Source organism: Phyllostomus hastatus, unplaced genomic scaffold (assembly GCF_019186645.2).
Source record: "Phyllostomus hastatus isolate PE091 unplaced genomic scaffold, TTU_PhHast_1.1 phas_scaffold_345, whole genome shotgun sequence".
Taxonomy (NCBI): domain Eukaryota; kingdom Metazoa; phylum Chordata; class Mammalia; order Chiroptera; family Phyllostomidae; genus Phyllostomus; species Phyllostomus hastatus.
In genome coordinates this window covers 17438954-17459679 of record NW_025334024.1, presented here as the reverse complement: position 1 = coordinate 17459679, position 20726 = coordinate 17438954, and the positions used below count along the sequence as shown (strand labels likewise).

The window sequence follows — 20726 nt, the reverse complement described above, 5'->3', positions numbered from 1 at the left end:
TTGCTTTAGAGAGAAGAAAGTCCTGAATAACTTCTTTTTCTTTGAAAAGAGTTACATTAACTTTATGAGGAAATTAAAACAGTCTGGTGCTAAGCAAAATTGTTGGTCCACTATGTGTAATCTCAATCTGTAGGTTTTTGCAGCAATCTGCCTCCATAGGAGAGAGAGTCTTTCACCATCCCTTTCTGAACCCTACAGAATGTTACTTCTTGCCGCCTCCCCGGTAAAACTGCACTAAGTAACTAAATGCAGTAGTGTTGATGGAGTGTCAGGTTTGGGAATAGAAACACACTTAATTGTCTAATATAGTAGTCCGGTTGTGTGGATTTTTTTTCCCCCATTCTTGTGATTTTCAGCATTATTTTCCTTTTGAAATTGTGGATATTTTACTTACTAAATAAGATCCACACAGGTTAAAAATTAAAATCCCGAAAGTCTGTAATTGAGCCAGGAGTAAAGCTTGTTTTTTCAGGTTAGCATTGTGCTCCATGGACCACATTTTGCTTCTTGATTCATTTGTGCCGTATGCAGCCACTAACTTTACAGTCTTATACATCATTCATGCTGTTTTAATGGTACAGACCTTACTTACAGGGTTGCAGTCCTTTGAGATTTCCCGTATGTCAAGATTCATACTTTGTTTTTATTGGAAAAGTAAATGTACAGATAGAATAAAGTGATGTTATAAGGCTAACCAAAGGAACTTATTACTTAAATCAGCATTATGAGGAGGATTACAATATAACTGTTTTTCCACATAGGCAAATACTGCTTATTTAAGAGTGGTTGTAAAAGTTATTTTAAGAATTTGTTGAGCCAACATAAAATTTAGGAGCTGTAAAAGTTATCCTTAAGATGCATTTAAATTCTAAGGTATTTAGGATTTTGCTTTAAAGAACACACACAAATGAGGGCACCCACCTAAGACTTCTGGGTGACTTAGGGAGTTTCTTCAGAGCGGTGGAGGCCACCTGTGGCTGACAAATGACCTGAGGAGGAGTCTTGAGGCAGAGCCTTGCACCATGATGCTTGCTGACAGAAATTCACCTCTAGAGACTTTTTTCTTTTTGTTTCAGGGGTACTGCTGGCGTTAAATTCACTCCACATCATCTACTTTACAGGCTCCATTTCATTTTTTTAAACCAGAAACTTAGTTGACCATCTATCTACCGTATCTACCTATTTTGATTCAGATGACTTCAGGCTCCTTTGCCAAAAATTAGGTCCCAGAATTGTCATAACTTAGTATTTGAAAAAGAGCATACAGGTTTAGAAAGAATAATAGTGGCAAATAATGTATAACTATGAAGACCATGGTCCATAATTAGATAGATAGATAGATAGATTTGGCATACCGTATTTTTTTTAAACATTCCTAAACTTTCTCTAGTCATTATCTTCAGATCTTTCCCGGCAGTATCTTTGTGCATTTTCTCAATGGTTAGTATTTGGGTGCAAAGATTGGCATTGCATATAGGCTACTGACATATACCTCAAGAACAGTAATTTTTCCACACTTGATCCTCATTTTTAGTTATCCTTAGAATTTTCAAGGGCATAAATTCTCATTCCCTTTGAGGCATGCTAGTGACTCTAGTACAAAAGTGTTTCTTGAACCATTGGGTTGGCCAAAAAGTTCATTTAGTTTTTTCCATACAATGGCTCTGCTAGTGCTTAGTTGTCTTTAACTTCATTTGAGTTTTGTTAGATTGTCTTGTGACAGCTGTCCTGTCAGCACACATTAAAAAAAAAAAACAAAAAACAAACCCTAACATTGGTGAACTGTTACACCACCATAAGATTTGTGCAGTATATGGAGAAGCTGTTGCAGCTGATCAAATGTGTCAGAAGTGTTTGTGAAGTTTCTTGGTACTATTGACATTTTGCCCAAATAATTTTTACTTTGGGGCTGTCTTATGCATTGGAAGATGTTTGGCAGCACTCCTGGCCTCTAGCCACTAGAAGCCAATAGTGAGAGATAACTGACATACTCAGAATATCCAAATCAATAAAGTTATTTGTGAAAATGAAAAAATGTGCCTTTTATTTTATAGAAAAATCTAAATGGACTTTTTGGCCAACCCAATAAATACACTAGTCCTGTGTTTTAAATTCCCTCTTAACAGAGAAGACTTCTTCAGCTTCATCTAAGAAAGTATTCTATCAGCTTAGTTTTGTGGGCTTTAGTTAATTATGAATTGGAGTCCCTCTTAATTGGACCTCTTAGGTCAAATTCTTTGGAAACTCTTCATTTAAATTTAGCTCTTTAATTTCACTTGGGAGTTACTCCCCCCCCCCCCCAGGTAAGTTCCACTCTACCATTGCCTGAAGCTTGACAGTTCATTTATGTGTAATTTAGAGAGAAAAAATGTTTGTTTATTTTTCCTTTAAAAAAGGGTATTTCATTATTTGACTTAAAAAATATTTCAGTGCTGTGCTTCTGGAATTTTTAATGGTCAGTGAATCCCCCCATAGTTATCTTATTAAACTGAAAAATAGTCTTTACTCATGGTACAACTAACTTAATCAGTAAAACTGGCATTTGTAAAGATAAGGAAATAAAATGTTAAGGACTATTACTACATCTATAGAATTAATTTTTTGGTATTGGATAAATACATGGGGTTTGTCCAGAAAGTATCCAGCCACACACTGAAAAATAGAAGCATTTATTGAAGACACAAGAAACATTGTATTGTACATAGGACAACTCAGTCCCCTTTAAAGTAGGCACCTTGGGACCTCACATAGTTCTCCCAATCACCATCAGCTGCCCTGTCGTATTTTCCTGAATCTTATCCACAGTCTGAAAGTTTTTCGCTTTCAAGGGTGTTTTTAGTTTTGAGAAAAGCCAGAAGTCTCAGGGTGTGAAATGTGCACTGTAGGGGGGCTGAGTCACGTGGGTGATATGATATGTCACTGAAAAACTGCACCAGATGCAATACGTGAGACATGATGCATGCTTGGGTGTGTGGTGGTAATGAAGCTGCCAATCACAAGTTGTCCATGGCTTCAGCCTTCTGAATCATCTGAATAGTTTCGAGTTAATGCAAAACTTGATGCAGATTTGTTGCTCGCTCTGTCATTTTGAATGAGACAGCCACACAGGACATGTGCTCACTCAGCGGTGACTACCGCCCCCACTGACTGGTACAGTGAAGTCCTCATTGTTTGCATGCACAATCCAGTCCACTCTCCTTGGCTGCCAAGTTACATTGAAGCTGCACAAACCGTTCTTGTTATATTAACAATGGTTGGACTTTCCCCTGACAGACCTTGTACATATACCATTATTTGGTTGCAATGTTTGAGTTGAGTGCTATTCTGATAATCATAAATCTTTGGTCCTTTATATATTTAGCAAATGTCTAAAAAAATAACTGAATGTTTTATTACTGGCTTGATAGATATTTAATGGAATGGCCTAATTAGTAAGATGACATTTTAATTTTTTTCCCAATTTTGTTAGTCTTCATTTTGCTCTGTTTGTCTTTCATGCTATATGTGCATTTATGTGTATTTAATGTTCATAAAGTGATTTGTGCTTTATTTTAGAATGGTCGAGGACCTGGGGCAGAAGAACAAAATGAGCTAGTGGACAAATTGCTGACCAAGGGCTTAAGATCTGGGTTCTGTGTTTCCTCTTCAAACTGACTTTGCAGCCACGGAGAGGTAAATGTTATTTTCATTTCTTGGTCTTAAAAATAGTAATAAAACCCTCCTAAAGTTGGAGGATTTGTTGGACCATTCTTGGGCATAGGAGATGCAAGAAGGTGGGTGGTTGAGGACATATGTATAGGCTTTGTGATCCCAGAGTCCTGAGTTTGAAACTCTGCACTACTATATACCAGCTGGATGACACTGAGCAAGTTATTTAACCTTTCTATTTCTCATTTGTTAGAGAGTAACATCAATTTCAGAGGTTATTTTTGGAGTTGAGAATGGATAAAGCATTTTCATTTTGAATGTGGGTCAAGTGTTTCTATCATTTTAAGCCTGTACATAGAAAAACTTCAAGAAATGGTGGGTGCTATGCTATAGAACCTTTGGAATTTATATTTTGACTCTTAGCAAGTGATCTCAAAAGTCTAGTGTGGCAACTTGTAATTTTAAAGAGGACAAATAGATAGAATCCTGTTCTTGGGGCATCTGGTATCCTGGATTAAAATTAAAATTGTCATAATTAAGTTAACCTAGCTAATGACCCAGGTTTGCAGAATGTTAGTTAATAGTCGTTATCAATATTTTTTCTTTTAACATTTGAAAGTATCACTTAAAACTTACTTTAGCCTACAGTTTCTGCTATAAAATACAGTGGATATAACAGGGAACTTGAAATAGGCTTCTCATAAATGTCAGAGTCTACTAGGCTTTGGGATCTCACAAACAACAAAGTAGGGTTCTACATGTAAAATTATATCTTCTCAGGCTACCAGAAAGCACTTCTTTCTTATCCCCCAGAAAATGTGAAAATTGTTTAACCGCACTTGTGTATTGGCTAAAAGGATTGTAGAGGTGGGAATTACAAATGATGAGATTAAGATAAACATAAATCATCTTAAGTGACTACTAAGATTTGTCTTACAAGCTATGCCTGAAGCAAGTACATGGAGGAAGGGAACAGGAGTGAAAGCTCTACTATTCTCAGATCTGTTTTCCAAGTGGGCATCTTTTTACCTCCGTGGATGGGAAGGGCAGGGTCTTTGTGCTGGTTTTCTGTCATTCCAGAAATAACTTGTGCTCTACAGGTTCTTTTAGAATTGTTATTGAAGTGTTTAGAAGTGTTAATATGTACACAGAGTACATATTAATGAACTGCTGAAAGAGAAACGATACTGATTTCAAGAGCTGTTGAGAAAACTAAATTTAAGAGTTTGGGAAATTGGAACATGTTGGTCACTTTTAAGTGTTGTGGCTAGTTTAATCCCTGTTTCTCAAATTGGGATATGAATACCATTAGGGTACAAAGTGATATGATTCCGGGGTACTTGAAGCCACAAGATAAGCATGACTCATCTTCTTGGAGCTTCAGTTGTGCTCATTGAGGGGCAGTGAGTTAAATAATTTAACTGGTAAGTAATTTTAAATTTTTTACATTGAAACAAATATGTATAGTTCTAGGAACAGAATATGTGCTCTTACTGTGTCTGACCGTCTAAGATGACACAACAAAATGGGGCATGCGTGCCTGTAGTGGGAAGTGTTCTTTGTATAGGTACTGCAGGGGAGGCATTTGAGGAGCAACACTTTAGAGCTGTAGAACAGCTGTACCATCCAGCAGCTTATTTTGTTGCCTGTAGTGTCCTACTGTGGAATATTTCTATATTAAATCGTGTTAAGTGGTGCTTGTTTGCTTGCATGCATATTCCTACACATGTGTGACGTGTGCAAGAGCTCAGCACAGTTGGTGGGCAGTTCTGGATAGGTGAACCAAGTCAGAAATATTGTAAAAAGGAAAGAAGAAGCAATGAACAAAATCAGGTCTAAGACTATAAAGTAAATTCTATAAAACAATTTTTGAAAACAGCATGTTCACTCAAGCATAATTAACAATTTATACTGATTTTTGCCCTCCCCAACCCCTTTTGTAAATAGTCAGAGTCATAATAAAATGGCTAAATTCTAAGCTGTGGACCTTGAAACTCCTAAGATTATTCAAAAGCATCTGTTTTTAACTGTTTGTGTGTTTTACAATTACTAATTGGTGTTACTAATACATTCTTCTTAACGTAAGTAGAACTTAAAAATTACATGTTGTATATTGATGTTTGCTCTTTGAATAGAGGTTTCATATTTAAACCTAATTGGTTCTATATATATTGAAGTTTGACTTTCTCTAAAATGATGTGAATTGGATTAACCGAGATTATTTAGAGAAATGCAGTATTTATTGAACACTGATAATGTACTCGTTCCATGCTGCAAACACTTACCTTTCTGCCTTGTGCTAGGCACAGCATTAGGTATTGGGGATTGAAAGATGAATAAGAGCCCTGACCAGTGTGACTCCGTTGGGCATAGTCCCGCAAAGTGAAGGGTTGCAGGTTTGATTCCCAGTCAGGGCACATGCCTAGGTTGCGGGTTTGGTGCCAGGCCAGGCACATACAAAAGGCAACCAATAGCCCTGGCTGGCGTAGCTCAGTGGATTGAGCGCGGGCTGGGAACCAAAGTGTCCCAGGTTCGATTCCCAGCCAGGGTACATTCCTGGGTTGCAAGCCATAACCCCCAGCAACCGCACATTGATGTTTCTCTGTCTCTCTCTCCCCCTCCCTCCCTTCCCTCTCTAAAAAAAATAAATAAATAAATAAAATCTTAAAAAAACAAAACAAAAGGCAACCAATGATGTTTCTCTCACACGTTGGTTTTTCTCTCACTCTCCTTCCTTTCCTCCCCCCTCCCTCCCTCCCCCACCCCCCAGCCCCTATCTCTTTAAAGATTCTTTTCCTGAAGATGGAAATTAGACTATGGGGCAAGACATCTGTAAATACGTGTTATTGATGTTCTGGTAAAAGTGTGTTTAGGGAGCAGAGAGGAATGGTCAGTTATAGGAGTTGGTGAAAGATGTTGGGAAAAGCTTTCTGGAGGAGAAACCTTCATCTAGGTGTATCAGAAAATACAAAAGAAGCATTAATTTTTATTTTAATCCTTTTAGGCCACCAGAGCTGAGCTGTGCAACTCAATAACTATATGGCCTTGGGTGACTTCCTTGTACCCTTTCCTCATTTGTAAAACGACAGATCTACCTTGTTACAGGCTTATGCCGGTTAATGAAGTGTTGTTAGAGGGTAATATGTGCAGTTGTCCTTTGAACAATGCAGTTTTGAACTGCATAGGTCCATTTATACACGGACTTTGTTTTTTCTTAATAAGTACAGTTGACCTTTCATATCCATATTCTATCAACCACAGATTGTAAACAGTATTTTCATGTTCCCACCTATAGACCAAAAATATTGTTTTTGATCCACATGTGGGAAGGGCTGACTATAGAGTCAAAGGTTACACTTGTATTTTCTCCTGTGTAAGAATCAGTCCCCCTAACCATTGTGTTGTTCAAGTATCAGCTGTGTGTTTGTAACTATAATGTGACATGTAGAGGTAAAGCAATGATCTTTAAACTTTGGCAGTAACTGGTCATTTTATATGAGGGGGGACCCCCCCAAAATTTGAATTATCTTCTAGAGAGCAGGCCCCTTGTAGTACAAGTCCCCCCCACCCCCACCCCCCCCGGCCCACTAGATGAGTATTCTAGGAAACCATCTGTATCAGCTGGTGTAAGTGACTGCTTCAGTGAAAAAAGAATTTTTTCCCTGAAGACTCTCTGAAAGCTTTTGCCCTTTTTATGATGGGTGGGAGTACACCTGCCCACACTGCACTGAGTGCTCAGTTTTTGACCAAAAATGGCATGACCCCCTTGCCTTGCCTGCCTATTCATCCAATCTTATGCTAGCAGCCTTTTTTTTGTATCCCCATATGAAAAAAAGTCCTCAAAGGGAAACGTTTTTTCCATATGGAAGAGGTGAAACAAAAACCGGTAGAAGCACTAAAAGACATCAAAATCAACGAGTTCAAGAACTCTTTTGAGCAGTGAAAAAAGGCTCACTAGGTATATTGCATCATCTAGAGAGTACTTTCAAGGTGAATGAAGTTGAAACGTGAGAATAAATACAAGATTTTTTATAAATAAGTTCCGGGGGTTTTTGGAGTTCCCCTTGTATATGTTGCATTAAACCAAACAGGGGTGACCACCAGACAGTACAGAAATTAAGTGAATTAAATTGGGGTTTTACAAATGAGGGAGTTATTTATATATTTTATCCATTACCATTTAGTACCCTTACACTCTCTACTCCCAGCAATCACCACACTGTTGTTCATGTCCATGAGTCCTTTTAAATTCTTTTTAAGATTGTGTTTATTTTTTTAGAGAGGGAAAGAAACATCGACATGTGCTAGAGACACATTGATTGGTTGTCTCTTGCACACCCCCACTTAGGCATGTGTCCCAACTGGAAATCGAACCAATGACCCTTCAGTTTGCAGACTAGCACTCAAGCCACTGAGCCACACCAGCCAAGGCTGTGTCATGTAATTTTTAAAGGGAAACAGGGATCCAATACAATAGGAAGGAGTACTGAAGCTTTCCGACACCCTATATTAACTTCAAATTACTAGGAAGGTACTTCCTTATTGCTGGATGTTAATCTGTTCCTTTGAGGGCAGCAGTCCCTTGTTGTTGGCCTTAGCTTTTTGCCTCTAATGCTTCATTTCTCCTCCTGTTTCCCATTGTTTGAATTATTTCTAACATTAGAGTAAATTGAGTGAGAGACAAATTAATTGTAAATTTGGGGGCATAGATTTTGAAATGTCTGTTTTATATATTCAGAATCCTTTTTGATCTTGTTCTTGACTGTTCTCAGTAATAGATATTTGTAGATTTAGTGACTTCTAGATTAAGTGTACATATAAACTAATGGCTAAGCAGGTTATCCCATCAAGTATATAGCTAGCTCTAAGCATGTGTTACACGGGAATTTCTTACTTTGAGAGAGGTAGGTGATACACCAGCTTTCCCAACAAGGAAGGAGGAAAAAGAGTCCTAAAATGTTCTGGATGGATGAAGGCTTTTGAACAAAAGAACAGACAGATATTGATGCTCTTTGTGCAGTGGCGAGGGAAAGGTGGTTACACAAACAGTGATTGTATCCTGACTTTGAAAAGTCTTTCTAGTTTAAAACGTATTGTAATGGAGAGAGGAAGAGCCAGTCTAGTAGATTGTAACTTAAGTTTGTGGCATTTTTGCCCCGTACAGAGATTCCTCTTTACAGTTCTTGGACTTCAGATGTAAATGCCACTCAGTAGAGTGTGGTGTGCATTAACTGTTTTCATCTAAATAGGATTCAGAGACTTCTGCTTGGTTCTGGGTTACAGACAAGGAGACTGCAAAGCTAAAGAACCACCCTTTGCTTCACTCGGTGTACAACTTCACTATATATGCAGCTGTTGAAATTTCCTGTCTGATTTTCTCAGCTGGAAAGTGGTGGTACTTGTTCCTACCCTACCTATAACGATGAATGTAATTGATAACCTAAAAAAGAGTGTAGGATGTTAAAATCAGGAGAAATTTTAAGTCATCCGGCAGTCCCCTCATTTTACAGATGAGAAAGCTAAGAGGCAAAGTGATTTACTGAAGGTATTGGATATAGGACAAGTGCATCTGCCTTGCTGGGGGGGTTTTTGTTGTTCTTCCTCAGACTGGCTCTGAATAGTCTCTGGGTTTCATAGAATATCTTGCATTTAGTTCTGTGGCTAATTATCTGATATGCATTAGGTTTTTTACATCTTTTGACAGGGAAATGTACATCAGTGTATATCTTTAGAAAAACAATTTGGAGGTTGTACATTACTGCTTTCAGTATACTTACACCTGTTTGCTGGCACACGTCGGGTTTTCCGTATATATTTTTAAGAAGTTTTTGAAATACTGTCACCAACTTTAAAGTTTATCCATGTGTTCAATGCATTACTAGGCTCTAGCTGTCACTAATATTAAAGCTTGGTATCTAATACTATGGGTGTCAAGATTTTGAGCTTATTCAGAACTTTTCAGAATCCTTCAGTAACCCAGAACTTCTTCAGAATCCTCTAGTAATTTCCCTAAGATAAGAACAGACGATCATTGGAGGGGCTGGTTTTGGTTAGCACCCCTATTTTTAGTATAGACCAGTTAGACCACTGAAATTTCTAAATTATTTTAGCCCACTACTTTTTTGTTTAGATAAACTTTGGTATAACAAAACTCTGGCATAGCATAGTCACTATGACATATCATAGAGCAGGTACATGCTATTTTGCGTTCACAGAGGTATGATATAGAACTCTTCTATAACAGTAGGATACTCTAATTTGTTTTTAGTATTTTTATTTCTATTTTATTTGTATATTGAACTTTCTATTCCTAGTTAAAAATTTTTGTTGTAAGTATATGTTGAGATTATAAAGTAATAGTGACTTGGTTTCCTTTTGGGAATAAATTGTTTTTCTGATCTCTTATCAGAGTCTTTGCTTCTTCTTTCCTTGTTGTGTTTTTTTAGGTATTTGTAAATACATAACCCCCGCTCTCCACCTGATTTCTTGGTTAAGCTATTGCCTGTATTTCTTTTTTTTCCTATGTTTGTTTCCATTTTTCTAAGGAGCAACCAAGTTGACAGATTGTTTTTATAATTTGATCTTCATTCAAAGGCATTATATTGCCATTTATTATTACTCTTAATATGCCTTTTGTATACATGTGCATTGTTGAATTTAAGCTATTAGCTTCTGATTTAACATTGACCTTATAGGGGACCTCATTTACCAAATAAAATAGTCTTGGTTCTACCAAGTAGCCTTCATGAGTGAGTACCAGGTTATAGAGACACTAGAGCAGTGGCCACATGGACACTAATACACATTACAAACCATGAGTTCACTAGGTTATTATGTATGCCATTTCTCTTCCTTCCTTTTACCTCATATGAGCTTATCCTGTATAATCTAGAGAGATCTTTAGGTATTGATGGTACCCATAATACCAAATAGGCTAAACCTTAGAATGTCTTTCTTGAATTATACATTCTATTATTGCTTATGTGGGAATCATAGTAGTATTGAGGTAGGCTTTGTAAATTTTTTAAAAATCTAAGTAAATAAGCAAAAAACAGGTTTTTTTGTATTAAAAAATGAACTAAACATTTTCATAGTAGATCCAAGAGTAGCTTGGACCTTTGTAGACCTGTATATTTAGGATAATAACTATTGTACTCTATGTCAGTCACTTCCAAGCCCTAGTCAGCAGAGATTCTATATCAGAATCATTTGAGAACCTTTGAAAGAAGGTCTCTTCTACCCCAGAGCTACTGAGTCAGAATCTCTGGGATCTATGTATTTTAAAGTTCACCAGGTGATTCTGGTACCAACCAGGTTTAGAAACTACTGCTCAGGTAGAATGTGCACCAAAATCCATAGATGTGCCCTGGCTGGTGTGACTTACTAGATTTGAGTGCTGGCCTGTGAACCAAAAGTTCGCTGGTTTGATTCCCAGTCAGGGTATGTGCTTGGGTTGCAAGCCATGTCCCCAGCTGGGGGAGCGCAAGAGGCAGCTGATCAATGTCTCGTACATTGATGTTTCTCACTCTCTCTGTCTCCTTCCCCTCCCCTCTCTCTAAAAATAAGTAAATAAAATACTTTTTAAAAATCACTAGATGTGCCTGTTCTGTAAATTTTGTGTGTGTTATGTACTCTGTTTTATAACATATTTATTCAAGATTATTTCTCAGCTAGAATGCTCCTCTCTTACTGTAGCTTGCCTGACCAGGTGCATCTCACCCTTGAAGATCAGCTTTAGTGATTCCTCTCATTAAAATTCTCCTTCACCTACTTAAGCCACCCTTCGTGCCAGGATGGTGGGAAGTGTGTTAGCCCCTATTGTAGCAGTTATAGCACGCTATAGCTCCTGTTTGTTTTATCTGTCTCCCTGCCAGATGAGGAGCTTCCTGAGAACTGGGCCCTGTGCAGTTATGACTTTTTCCCCCCCAAGTAATTAAAAGGAAATTCATCTCTGTGTACTTAGCATCAGGCACTTTTTGGTGAAAGAATTATTGATTTAACATTTCTTATTCATTGTAGCAAAAGAACTCTTTCACCTCCTTCCATGGTAGTTTCACTGTTACCGTTACAAATATTTTATTAGTATTTCCTAGATTCAAAGCTCCTTAAATATATTTTTCAAGTAGCTGTTAGAATAATTATTTTGTTTTGACTACCTTTTTTACAAGATTTATTTATTTTTAGAGAGAGGGGAAGGGAGGGAGACAGAGAGGGAGAGAAACATCTATTGCTTGCCTCTCTTACGCTCCTAACTGGGGACCTAGCCTGCATCCCAGGCACATGCCCTGCCTGGGAATCAAACCAGTGACCTTTTGGCTCACAGGCTGGCTCTCAGTCCACTGAGCCATACCAGCCAGGGCCTGACTACCTTTAATATTAACAAATGGGGAGAGGGATTGTTAACAAGACTGGGATGCTTTTAAGTTTTTTCAACTTAGAAGATATTTTATTTCCCTTTTAATAATTCTCAAAAAACGATCCTCCCGCCCTGGCTGGTGTGGTTCAATGGATTGAGCTCTAGCCTGTGAAACAAAGGATCACCGGTTCAATTCCCAGTCAGGGCACATGCCTGGGTTGCAGGCCAGGTCCCCAGTGGGGGTCACACGAGAGGCAAACACACATGGATGTTTCTCTCCCTCTCTTTCTCCCTCCCTGCCCCTCTCTCCAAAAATAAATAAATAAATAAAATCTTTAAAAAAAAAACAAAACGATCCTCCCAACTATTTAATGTTAATGACACAGAACAGGGAAGAGAGGTAGGTGTACATGTTACTGACTAGGTAAGTGCTACTTCAGATAAAGGCTGCTTCCATTTCCCATCACCCTGGAGTAAATGGTCACTAATATTTTTCTGCTTCTCAGACTGAGTCATCATCTCCACCCACCTCCACCCCATTCTTCATTGTAGTCTGCAACTTTCCTGGTACTAATTCAAGGCTATTAATGGTTGTGATACTTTGCTTTGATGTATTTTAAGCTCTCAAATAAGATGATGGTGTATATATTTTCAGGAATAGCAGAGTAAAATGGTTACTTTATTTGACTTTTTAAACCTAATTTTTGTTCCAGAAGGGTGAATAATTTTTATTCTTTTTGACTAGTGCCTGCATCTAATAAAAGTCACTTAGCTTTTCCTTTCATTCTCAGGAGAAACTGATTATCTTTAATTTTTTCCCCCTCTTGTCATAATGGCACTTAGCATTCCCTGCAGTCTATAATGAACTAAATTTTTCAGTCTTCTGGGTAAAAACATTCTTTTAATTTAAAAATCTCAAAAAGATAAAGCTATAAGGTATCTCTTTTCGTCTCTTCCTTCTCATGATGTTTGATGGTTTATATTGAGCAGCATGAACCAGGCAAATTGGTAGATGATCTTCATGTTAGACCATTTCAGAATGGCTTTGGATTATGGAAGCTCATGGGGAATTAAGGGTACTGTTTCTTGCCAGGAATATAGACAGTCTTCTGATGTGCTTCAGAAATAGATTGGGGTTTTTACTAGTATATTAAACAAAATGCTGTGGTGGTTTTATTTATAAAACAGACTCCTGGAAATTGTCCTTCTCTACTGTCTTATTTCTCGATACATATATATTGTTCTTTGCACATGTGTACTTTATAATTAACCAATCTCCCCAGATGACTAATCTCTGCAGTGATGAGTATTAAAGGTTGTTTTCCTTTGGGAAATAACCTGGCACATTTGCTATACAGCCATATAATGTGATAAATTACTAAGTCGAAACATCTTCAAAAATTAGTGTATTCACAGTTAACTTTTACATGGCAAGATTCTTTTAAATGTAACCTATAATTGTGTTAGGACTTAATATTTTTTTGTTTAAGAAATGAATAAATGTAGCAATAAAGAAAGTAAACTTTAATGGAAAAAAATGCAATAAAGATTAAATTTCAAAAAAATTACTGGGGGAAAAATACCTGAGTACAGTCCTTCAGCAGCTGATGGACAGAGAATTTTCTAAATAAATATTTACTGTTGGAGGGAGGGAGAGAGGGAGGAGGGAGGGAGGGAGGGAGGGAGGGAGGGAGGAAGGAAGGAAGGAAGGAAGGAAGGAAGGAAGGAAGGAAGGAAGGAAGGAAGGAAGGAAGGAAGGAAGGAAAAGTTTCTAATAGTTAAGTTTCTACTTAGCACACAATGTTTTTCCGTGTTCTTCCTGCTCTGGTCATGTTCAAGAACCATTTGTGCGTGTTGCATATGACAGTGGCACCAACATCCATTGTCTGCTGCTCACCTCACACTATTTTATATTCATTGATGCAGAAGTAAAAGTCACAGTGCCTGCCCTTACCGTTAAGCTAAAATTTTATTTAGGGAAAAGACACAGACAGAGCAATTGACTAACAATGGAAACAAAACAAACGAGGTCAGTCTGCACTGGTCAAGGTTGAAGAGACTTTGAGGGCAGTGATTTTCAACCTTTTTCATTTCATGACACAAACTATTAAAATTCTGCAGCACACCAAAAACTAAGTTTAAGTATAATTTTGATTCATTCACACCAGAAAGCTACTGTTGTGTTAGCTCTTGGTATTTTATTTGACAATCTAGTGCGGAAGAGGTCAGTGCTCCTGACTAAATAAATAGGTCAGGTGTTGCATGCTTTAAAAGTGCTTGTGGCACGACAGTTGAAAATTGCTGATTTAGGAACTGACTTGAGCTGGGAGAGTGGGGGACAAGGTAGTAGGCATTTGTGTGGAAGATACCCCAAAGGCGGGTGGTGGAAAGGATAGGAACAGATTGGACAGAGGTCTGGGGGCAAAGACAAGGAGTTTGGAGTTGATTCAGTAAGTCTCAACTATCACACGTTGTTTCAGGAAGATTTAGTCTGGCAGCAATATGGTGGATAGATGAGTAAGGGAGACCAGCCTGGGAAGCTATTCTGTTGTCTTTTGGGTTTTGTTTGGTTTTGGGCTCTAATTTTCTTTTTTTCCCTGGGTTTGGTTAGTTACCAGGTTCTGTTAACTGGTTGTTGCCTTTTTCCTTAAGAAATTTAGTAGTTTATCAGAAAAGTCATTTTTGTGGGGAAAATTTACCTAAGGCTTGTGATTAGAATTCTAGGAAACTGAAATGTCATACATTTGTTCAGCTAACATGTATTCACTGCCTTCATTGTTTTTTGTTTGTTTGTTCTTTGTGTTTCTTTTCTTTTTTTATTTTATTTTAATTGTTGTTGAAGTACAATTTTCTATCTTCTATTCCCATCCCAGCCCACCCACCCAGCCCTCCCCACCTGTACTTTGTGTTTTAAATATGGAACAAAATTTTTCTTCGTATTATTACATTAAAAATGATTGTTAATGTCTGCGTAGTATTCCATCTTGTGGGTGTTATCATTTATCAGGTTTAACTATTCCCCCATGATTTTACTTTTAGGTTATCATTATTTGCTTTGATTAACATTGTCCTTATAGTCTTGGTGTTCATCTATGGTTATTTCTGAGTGTAAGGTCTGAAGTGCAGATAATGGATCACAGTTTGAATGTTTTAAAAATTCTTGATTCAGATCACCAGTTACCTTACTGATTTCACTGCACTATGACCAACATTGGGGATTATCCTTTAAAAGAGCCTTAGCAGTTTAACAGAGGTAAAATGCTGCCTCATTTTAATTTGTATTCTTTTTAGTATTGAGATACAGTTTTGTTCATTCATCTGCCACTTGTATTTCTTTGAGTCATCTATTTGTTTCTTTTGCCCAGTGTTCTCTTTTGGTGTTCATCTTTTCCTTATGAAATTTAAAATTACTTATGTAATAAGGTTTTTAATCTTTTGTCATGTATGCTACAAATACTGTGTTGCTGATGACTGTTTTCTTAATTTTGTTTAGTATGTTTTATAAGGTTTTTTTTTTTTTAACTTTAACTTTAAGATGGTCAAAATTTCAACAATTTCCTGTGGTTTCTCCTATTTTCTGTGCACCTGAGCACAAAGGTTTTTGGTTTTGTTGTTGTTGTTGTTTGTTTGTTTCCATTTTGAGATCAGAAGTCTGTTCGCCTGTATCTTTTTAGGGGTTTTGTTTGTTTGTTTCTTTGTTTGGTTGGTTGGTTGGTTGGTTGGTTGGTTTGGTTTGGTTGTTAATGTTTCTTTATCTCATACCACAGCAGGATACATCTTGATGGATTAAAGGTACAACAGTATTTTCCAGTTTTTCTGGCATCTTTTATGAGATAATCTCCTTTTCCCCACTAATTTAAAATGACAACTTTTTATAATTCTAGGGGGTTGTTTCTTAGTTTTATCTTCTGGTTAAATTGTCTGTAATAGTGACAGCCCTATATTATTCATTCTTGTGGCTTTATGATATATTAACACTTCGAAAGAGAAGGTTGCCTTTGTTTTTCAGAAATTTTATTGTTACCCTCAATATCTTGTTTATTTCTAGCAGACTTTGAAAACTGCTTTCTATAAAAAATAGAACTAACATCTTTACAGTGTTTGGCCTTTCTGATCATGGATGTAGATAGTAGTGTCCCTGTTTAGTGAGGTCTTTTATGCTTCCTAGAAGAGTTTTGTAATCTTTAGCTGTGTCTGCACATATTGAGTTGAGATTATTTTTATTTTGATATATTTGTTAAGAATAGCATAACACTATATTTCATTTTCTTTTTATTGAATATATGTATACTCATACAATTTCACTTATAGCCTATCTTATTTGAAAAAGAATCTGAAAATGATAGAAAATATAAGCAATAAGTTATATATAAAGTTATTACCACATAGTTTGAGAAGAAAATAATTGGCCAATGTGTGGTCAACTAAAAAAAATAGTAACATGATCCTATTACATAGCTGTCACAATGAAAGGGGAAATTCTTTAATGAAAAGCTTTTTAAAGTATGTGATTCCATATGAAATTTCTTCCACATACCCTTTAATGTAAGCCAAGGGCATAATGCCAAAACAAAACAAAACTTGGTGAAAGCAGTTCTGTAGGGAATAAGATCGCGTGACCCAAGAATACCCAGTTTTCTGATGGTTTGGCATTTAATTCTGAGATAGAGACTAAACTAGAATTCTTAATTGCACGGAGAAGTCAAGTCAGATAAGGGCAGGAAAGTCTTTTGGATTTACCAGTTAAGGGCCATTACTGATTTCAGTGGAATTCAATAGAGTATTAAAAAATAGAAACCAGACTGGTGAACCAAAGTGTGGAAGAGAAATAAAGGAGTGGTGATAGCTACTGTGGGGTTGAGCATGGAGGGAATACAAAGGTGGCAGAAGCTAAATTGTCAGGTGGAGTTAAGGGGAGTTTTAGCAACATAGAGCTGACAAAGAGGCTGAGGCAAGATGGGGAGGACTGATCTAGCAGGCTCCCCAAGTACGAAGGCCAAACTAGTGGCGTAGGAACAAGGGCAGACCTTAGGACCTTTTGTGTTTGGGCCTAGACCTCTGCATCCTCCAGTGAAGCATTCAGGTGCCCATTTTCATTTCTTCCCGCCCCCTCACCCCAGGTGCCAGGATCACCCTACCTCCATCTTAGGGAACCTCCTCCTTCCTACCTTCCACCTAGAAGTTGATTTGAATGTTTTTGTTGTTGTTGTTGTTGTTGTTTAATGTTTCTGAGCTTTACTTTTTCACCAAGGTGATAGAGAATACAAGAAGTATCTGGTTTTCAGAGCCCCATTTTTATGTGTGATATTGTAGCTCAGAGAACTAACTGCTTTGCCAGGCTCTTTCTTGGTTGGAACAGAGCCTTGATGTACTCAGAGGAAAGAGTTCTCCGAGTCAAGGGAAGAGACCTAGGAAAGGCAGGAGCCAAGGGAGTAGTAAAGAGGCTGATGGAGGAGGAGTATCAGTTTCATACTGTTAGGCATCAGAGAAACTGAGGTTGAGGATGAGGGGAAGGCCTTTGAATTGACTGGTGTGGTTCTTGGAGAGTGGTGCTTGTGGACCAAGCAGGAGGACCACAGAGGACTAAGGAGGATTGAAGTCCTTTTTACTGTTTAGTAAGGACAGGTTCTTAAAATAGAGTGGAGCCATATACAAAAGTATACAAACTATATTTATAATGTAATATCTATGTAAAAAACACATAACCATAACAGGAAAAAACAAGTACTAGGTGATTATCTCTAGGTTTAGAAATTATGAACAACTTTTAAATCTTTTATGTGCTTCATTTTTCAGATTTCTATAAATAAGCTAACATACTTTGATAATCTGAAAAAGTGTTTTGTCCCAGTATTAATATAACCCCCCTTTTAATGGTGTGGATCCACAAAAAGATTTTACAAAACCTAAAAAGCATGGCTAACTCCAAGGAGAGTGGCAGAAACTCTAAGAAAAAGTATCATGTGCACACAACCTTCTCTCCCCTCCCCCTTCAGTGAGCAGAGCTGAGTCCTTAAAGGAAGGGAGGAGATGGGTCAGAATTGCCGACAGGGGTGGGGGTGGGGTGACACAGCTAGGAGATCCCAGTCCCCAGGGAGTGGGTCAAGTCAGACCTGGTCCGTCCAGCCTATTAGGTTAGTTATTGATTCAAAGGAGAGACTCCCTTCTGGAGGAAGTTAGGTAAAGTGATCCACTGCTTGAGGGGATTCACTGAGATTTCTAGGCAGTGTCTGCCAGAGGCTAGTGGCTTGCTACTTTGTACCTAATTTTTCTGTCAAAATAGAAGCTACTGCTTTAAGACCCTGAGGAGATGCCGAGAGGTTCATGGACCTAATACTCTTGTCAGCTCAACTCCCTGGCAACACAATTGGTTTCAACTTGTACTCCTTTGTACCAATTCTTTTTCTACCTGGTTTATAATTCCATGACCTCTTTTCAGTTGGATTTGGTTATTTAAAAGCAATTTCTAACATTTTAAGTTCTCAAGATGGACAAGATGGGTTTTTCTGTGTTCTTCAAATTATTGTATGCTACAAAACCCCACAGAGCTCAGAGATTAAATGTTTTCCCTCCACCAGTTTTATTACAGAGGATATCTAAATAGCCTAGGATTATGTAGTGATTTTCTGGCAGAGCCAGCATTAGCATTTACAGCTTGTGAATTTCTTTTCTTTTGTCCTTTGTTATTTTTCTCAAGAGTGTTGTCAAGGTGAATGGGGCTTGTTCTCTGTTCCCTAAATCCAACATTTGGAGTTACCATCTTTTCTGGGGTCCTAATTTTGAGACTTCCATGGTCTGGGGAAAAATTTTTTTTCTTAATGTGTAAAGAGTAATGGTATAAAATAGTACTTCTTAAACTCGAATATATGAAACTACTTGGTGATTTATTAAATTGCAAATTCTGTCTCTATGGGTCAAGGGTAGGGCCTAAAGTTTTGTGTTTCTCACAAGTTCCAAGGCTATGCCCCGGCCTGTGTGGCTCAGTTGCTTGGAGCATTGTCCCATAAACTGAAAGGTCCTGGATTAGATTCCCCATCAAGGCACATACCTAGCTTTTGAGTTTGGTGCATGTGAGAGGCAACCAATAGATGTTTCTCTCCCCCTCTCCCTCAGTTCCCTCTCTCTAAAATCAGTGAGCACCCAGGCTGGTTTGGCTCAGTAGATTGAACTCTGGCCTGTAAACCAAGAGGTTGTTGGTTCGATTCCTGGTCAGGGCACATGCCTGGGTTGCGGGTCAGGTCCCCAGTGGGTGGTGTGTGAGAGGCAACCAGATCTCTCACACATTGATGTTTCTTTCCCTCTCTTTCTCCCTGCCTTCCCCTCTCTGTAAAAGTAAATAAATAAGATAACTCTTTAAAAAAACTTAAATAAAATCAATGAATATGTCCTTGGGTGAGAGCTTAAAAAAAAAACAGCACAAGTTCCAAGGTTATGCCATTGCTGCTGGCTGTCAGACCATACTTTGAGCAACAAAGGTATAAAGTGCTGTCCAGTACAGTATAGCCCTTAGCCACATGTGGCTGTTGAGAACCTACAGTGTGACTAATTCAAAATGAGGTGTACTGTAAGTATACAGTATATACCAGATTTCAAAGTTTTATTATGAAAATATATATAAAATATCTCTGATTTTTTTTACATTGGTTACATTTTTTTAATCCTCACCTCAGGATATGTTTATTGATTTTTAGAGCGAGTGGGAGGGAGAGAGACAGACACACAGACAGACACCGATGTGAGAGGGAAACGTCAACCAATTGCCTCTGTATGTACCCTGACCAGGAATTGAACCCGTAACCTAATGGTATATGGGACAGCATTCCAGCCAGCTAGGGCATATGTTAGTTACATCTTGAAGTGATCACATTTGGGACATACTGGATTAAGTAAAATAGATTACTAAAATTAATTTTACCTGTTTCTTTTTACTTTTCCTGATATAACTACTAGAAAATTACACATGTGACTCACATTTCAGGTCTCACTTTTGCCCTTACATTCCATTATATGTCTACTGTAGAGTATTCCTAACTCAGGAATAATTAGGAATAATCTATCTGAATAATATTGATTATATAAAAGAAATTATAGTTAGGATCATACTCAAAGTAGTCTTTATGATTAGAAATATAAATGAGATCTTGGAATAAGGACACTAGTACATTGATGTTCAAACATTTTTAATTGATAGGCCAGTTATAAAGCACTCTACAAATGTCCTTTGATGCTTACCTTCTGCAGTAACATTTTGTTATACTTGTACTGGCTTCTAATGGAATAGATACATGGATAGCTAGTAAGAGGTCTTTGCATTGAGCATTGTAGTACTTTTTTCTTCATTGTTGAGAGCAGGGGACTAATGAAAGTAGGTAATGGCAAAACAAATCAGACTGATAGCCAGCAACCCATGACGTTTTCCATCAGCCGTGGTTTTGTTCTATGCAGATAATGGGGTTTGTTGAATCTATTAAAAAAAAAAATGTATGTACGTTGCTTCAAGCTTGTCCTTTGCCCTCAAAGAGATTTCATGAGCTAGCTAGGGAAATGGATAATTTTGAGAAAAAGTTAATGTACAAATTAGTGTGATCATTGTATCAGCAGACACATTCAGAGAAAAGTAATGGCTAAAGAGCAACAAGTCATAAATCTGAATGGGTTATCTGGAGTTAGATAATGAGGGGCCTTGAAAGCCATACATCTCTCCCTATTGCCAGTAAAGGGA

The 20726-nt window shown here is 37.6% G+C and overlaps 1 protein-coding gene across 1 annotated transcript in view; it reads left to right on the top strand.

Annotated features, from left to right (window-relative positions):
• The window catches only part of CTCF (CCCTC-binding factor), a 43354-nt gene that overhangs the window by 1621 nt on the left and 21007 nt on the right, over nt 1–20726 (top strand). Inside the window, exon 2 of the mRNA XM_045818644.1 lies at nt 3556–3672. The gene's annotated coding sequence lies outside the window, so the exon portion shown is untranslated. The remainder of the gene's footprint in view (nt 1–3555; nt 3673–20726) is intronic.